Genomic DNA, 6,000 nt, shown 5'->3' with positions numbered 1-6,000 from the left:
TGGAGCAACACCAGATGTTATGAACGTCTGGCAGAGCAAAGCTGATGACTACTCGATAGTTCAGTGTGCCATGCTTTACGGCTTAGAATCGGGACTTCAACGACGTTTTGAACGTCATGGAGCATATGAGATGTTCCAGGAGTTGAAGTTAATATTTCAAGAAAATGCCCGGATTGAGAGATATGAAGTCTCCAATAAGTTCTATAGCTGCAAGATGGAGGAGAACAGTTCTGTCAGTGAGCATATACTCAAAATGTCTGGGTATAATAATCACTTGATTCAATTGGGAGTTAATCTTCCAGATGATTGTGTCACTGACAGAATTCTTCAATCACTGCCACCAAGCTACAAGAGCTTCATGATGAACTATAATATGCAAGGGATGAATAAGACTATTCTCGAGCTCTTCGCAATGCTGAAAGCTGCGGAGGTAGAAATCAAGAAGGAGCATCAAGTGTTGATGGTCAACAGGACCACTAGTTTCAAGAAAAAGGGCAAAGGAAAGAAGAAGGGAAACTTCAAAAAGAACAGCAAGCAAGTTGCTACTCAAGAGAAGAAACCCAAACCTGGACCTAAGCCTGAAACTGAGTGCTTCTACTGCAAGCAGACTGGTCACTGGAAGCGGAACTGCCCCAAGTATTTGGCGGATAAGAAGGATGGCAAGGTGAACAAAGGTATATGTGATATACATGTTATTGATGTGTACCTTACTAATGCTCGCAGTAGCACCTGGGTATTTGATACTGGTTCTGTTGCTAACATTTGCAACTCGAAACAGGGACTAGGGATTAAGCGAAGATTGGCTAAGGACGAGGTGACGATGCGCGTGGGAAATGGTTCCAAAGTCGATGTGATCGCGGTCGGCACGCTACCTCTACATCTACCTTCAGGATTAGTATTAGACCTAAATAATTGTTATTTAGTGCCAGCGTTAAGCATGAACATTATATCTGGATCTTGTTTGATGCGAGACGGTTATTCATTTAAATCAGAGAATAATAGTTGTTCTATTTATATGAGTAATATCTTTTATGGTCATGCACCCTTAAATAGTGATCTATTCTTATTAAATCTCGATAGTAGTGACACACATATTCATAATGTTGAAGCCAAAAGATGCAGAGTTGATAATGATAGTGCAACTTATTTGTGGCACTGCCGTTTGGGTCATATCGGTGTAAAGCGCATGAAGAAACTCCATACTGATGGACTTTTGGAACCACTTGATTATGAATCGCTTGGTACTTGCGAACCGTGCCTTATGGGTAAGATGACAAAAACACCGTTTTCCGGTACTATGGAAGAGCAACAGATTTGTTGGAAATCATACATACAGATGTATGTGGTCCGATGAATGTTGAGGCTCGTGGCGGATATCGTTATTTTCTCACCTTCACAGATGACTTAAGCAGATATGGGTATATCTACTTAATGAAATATAAGTCTGAAACGTTTGAAAAGTTCAAAGAATTTCAGAGTGAAGTTGAAAATCATCGTAACAAGAAAATAAAATTCCTACGGTCTGGTCGTGGAGGAAAATATTTGAGTTACGAGTTTGGTGTACATTTGAAGCAATGCGGAATAGTTTCGCAACTCACGCCACCCGGAACACCACAACGTAATGGTGTGTCCGAACGTCGTAATCGTACTTTACTAGATATGGTGCGATCTATGATGTCTCTTACTGATTTACCGCTATCGTTTTGGGGGTATGCTCTAGAGACGGTCGCATTCACGTTAAATAGGGCACCATCAAAATCCGTTGAGACAACGCCTATGAACTATGGTTTGGCAAGAAACCAAAGTTGTCGTTTCTGAAAGTTTGGGGTTGCGATGCTTATGTGAAAAAGCTTCAACCTGATAAGCTCGAACCCAAATCGGAGAAATGTGTCTTCATAGGATATCCAAAGGAAACTATTGGATACACCTTCTATTACAGATCCGAAGGCAAGACTTTTGTTGCTAATTTCAGAAACTTTCTAGAGAACGAGTTTCTCTCGAAAGAAGTGAGTGGGAGGAAAGTAGAACTTGACGAGGTAACTGTACCTGCTCCCTTATTGGAAAGTAGTACATCACAGAAACCAGTTTCTGTGACACCTACACCAATTAGTGAGGAAGCTAATGATGATGATCATGAAACTTCAGAACAAGATACTACTGAACCTCGTAGATCAACCAGAGTAAGATCCGCACCAGAGTGGTACGGTAATCCTGTTCTGCAAGTCATGCTACTAGATCATGATGAACCTACGAACTATGGAGAAGCGATGGTGAGCCCAGATTCCGCAAAATGGCTTGAAGCCATGAAATCTAAGATGGGATCCATGTATGAGAACAAAGTATGGACTTTGGTTGACTTGCCCAATGATAGGCAAGCAATTGAGAATAAATGGATCTTCAAGAAGAAGACTGACGCTGACGGTAATATTACTGTCTACAAAGCTCGACTTGTCGCAAAAGGTTTTCGACAAGTTCAAGGGATTGACTACGATGAGACCTTCTCACCCGTAGCGATGCTTAAGTCTGTCCGAATCATGTTAGCAATTGCCGCATTTTATAATTATGAAATTTGGCAAATGGATGTCAAAACTGCATTCCTGAATGGATTTCTGGAAGAAGAGTTGTATATGATGCCACCGAAAGGTTTTGTCGATCCAAAGGGAGCTAACAAAGTGTGCAAGCTCCAGCGATCCATTTATGGACTGGTGCAAGCTTCTCGGAGTTGGAATAAACGCTTTGATAGTGTGATCAAAGCATTTGGTTTTATACAGACTTTCGGAGAAGGCTGTATTTACAAGAAAGTGAGTGGGAGCTCTATAGCATTTCTGATATTATATGTAGATGACATATTACTAATCGGAAATGATATAGAATTTCTGAATAGCATAAAGGGATACTTGAATAAGATTTTTTCAACGAAAGACCTCGGTGAAGCTGCTTACATATTGGGCATTAAGATCTATAGAGATAGATCAAGACGCTTAATTGGACATTCACAAAGCACATACCTTGACAAAATTTTGAAGAAGTTTAAAATGGATCAAGCAAAGAAAGGATTCTTGCCTGTGTTACAAGGTGTGAAATTGAGTAAGACTCAATGCCCGACCAATGCAGAAGATAGAGAAAAAATGAAAGATGTTCCCTATGCTTCAGCCATAGGCTCTATCATGTATGCAATGCTGTGTACCAGACCTGATGTGTGTCTTGCTATAAGTCTAGCAGGGAGGTACCAAAGTAATCCAGGAGTGGATCACTGGACAGCGGTCAAGAACATCCTGAAATACCTGAAAAGGACTAAGGATATGTTTCTCATATATGGAGGTGACAAAGAGCTCATCGTAAATGGTTACGTTGATGCAAGCTTTGACACTGATCCGAACGATTCTAAATCGCAAACCGGATACGTGTTTACATTAAACGGTGGAGCTGTCAGTTGGTGCAGTTCTAAACAAAGCGTTGTGGCGGGATCTACATGTGAAGCACAGTACATAGCTGCTTCGGAAGCAGCAAACGAAGGAGTCTGGATGAAGAAGTTCATATCCGATCTAGGTGTCATACCTAGTGTATCGGGTCCAATGAAAATCTTTTGTGACAATACTGGTGTAATTGCCTTGGCAAAGGAATCCAGATTTCACAAGAGAACCAAGCACATCAAAAGACGCTTCAATTCCATCCGGGATCTAGTCCAGGTGGGAGACATAGAGATTTGCAAGATACATACGAATCTGAACGTTGCAGACCCGTTGACTAAGCCTCTTCCACGAGCAAAACATGATCAGCACCAAAGCTCCATGGGTGTTAGAATCATTACTGTGTAATCTAGATTATTGACTCTAGTGCAAGTGGGAGACTGGAGGAAATATGCCCTAGAGGCAATAATAATGTTATTATATTATTTCCTTATATCATGATAAATGTTTATTATTCATGCTAAAATTGTATTATCCGAAAACATAATACTTGTGTGATTACATAGACAAACTAAACGTCACTAGTATGCCTCTACTTGACTAGCTCGTTAATCAAAGATGGTTATGTTTCCTAACCATAGACATGTGTTGTCATTTGATTAACGGGATCACATTATTAGGAGAATGATGCGATTGACATGACCCATTCCATTAGCTTAGCACCCGATCGTTTAGTATGTTGCTATTGCTTTCTTCATGACTTATACATGTTCCTATGACTATGAGATTATGCAACTCCCGTTTGCCGGAGGAACACTTTGTGTGCTACCAAAGGTCAAAACGTAACTGGGTGATTATAAAGGAGCTCTACAGGTGTCTCCAAAGGTAAATGTTGGTTTGGCGTATTTCGAGATTAGGATCTGTCACTCTGATTGTCGGAGAGGTATCTCTGGGCCCTCTCGGTAATGCACATCACATAAGCCTTGCAAGCATTGCAACTAATGAGTTGGTTGCGAGATGATGTATTACGAAACGAGTAAAGAGACTTGCCGGTAACGAGATTGAACTAGGTATTGAGATACCGACGATCGAATCTCGGGCAAGTAACATACCGATGACAAAGGGAACAACGTATGTTGTTATGCGGTCTGACCGATAAAGATCTTCGTAGAATATGTGGGAGCCAATATGAGCATCCAGGTTACGCTATTGGTTATTGACCGGAGACATATCTCGGTCATGTCTACATTATTCTCGAACCCGTAGGGTCCGCACGCTTAAGGTTTCGATGACAGTTATATTATGAGTTTATGAGTTTTGATGTACCAAAGTTAGTTCAGAGTCCCGGATGTGATCACGGACATAACGAGGAGTCTCGAAATGGTTGAGACATAAAGATTGATATATTGGACGGCTATATTCGGACACCGGAAGTGTTCCGGATGATTTCGGAGAAAACCGGAGTACCGGAGGGTTACCGGAACCCCCCCGGGAGAAGTAATGGGCCATATGGGCCTTAGTGGAGAGAGAGAAGGGCAGCCAGGGTGGGCCGCGCGCCTCCTCCCCCTTGGTCCGAATTGGACTAGGAGAGGGGGGCGGCGCCCCCCCTTTCCTTCTCCCTCCCCACTTCGTTTCCCCTCCTAGTAGGAGTCCTACTCCTACTAGGAGGAGGACTCCTCCTTGGCGCGCCAATAGGGCCGGCCGGCCTCCTCCCCTTGCTCCTTTATATACGGGGGCAGGGGGCACCCCTAGACACACAAGTTGATCCACGTGATCGTTTTCTTAGCCGTGTGTGGTGCCCCCTTCCACCATAATCCTCGATAATATTGTAGCGGTGCTTAGGCGAAGCCCTGCGACGGTAGAACATCAAGATCGTCACCACGCCGTCGTGCTGATGGAACTCTTCCCCGACACTTTGCTGGATCGGAGTCCGGGGATCGTCATCGAGCTGAACGTGTGCTAAAATTCGGAGGTGCCGTAGTTTCGGTGCTTGATCGGTCGGGCCGTGAAGACATACGACTACATCAACTGCGTTGTCATAACGCTTCCGCTGCGATCTACAAGGGTACGTAGATCACACTCTCCCCTCTCGTTGCTATGCATCACCATGATCTTGCGTGTGCGTAGGAATTTTTTTGAATTTACTATGTTCCCCAACACGCCGGGCCCTGAAGGAGATCGCCGCCCGCAAACGTGGGCGCGAGGACGAGGATGGTGTCGTCGTCCTCGATAGCGACGAGGACGACGCCCCCGGACCGTCCAACCCGCCGCGCCAACCGGGGAAGGGATGCAGCAGGGACGGCGGAGGCGTAGGCGGGGGCGGCGACGACGACGACGACGACGGTGACTATACGCGGTTCTACAGCCTCCTCGGCATGTAGAACCACGTGGGCGGGCGGCGAGGGAGACGGCGGGGTAGCCCGCAGTAGTTTTTTTTTCTTTTTTTTTTGTAAAATATGTTTAAATTTGAACTCGCCCGTGTTTGCATTGTGTTTGCGCCGAATTTGAACATTTTAAAAACCCGTGGGGGGCCGTGACTGAAGGGGCATCACGCCCTCAGTGCGCGGTTTAGCGCTGGTGCGCCTCCAGG

The sequence above is a fragment of the Triticum urartu genome, chromosome 7A, assembly GCF_056163025.1.
Source record: "Triticum urartu cultivar PI428250 chromosome 7A, HENAU_Tu73, whole genome shotgun sequence".
NCBI lineage: Eukaryota > Viridiplantae > Streptophyta > Magnoliopsida > Poales > Poaceae > Triticum > Triticum urartu.
The sequence above is the reverse complement of the archived record's forward strand: the minus strand, read 5'-3'. Positions refer to the sequence as shown.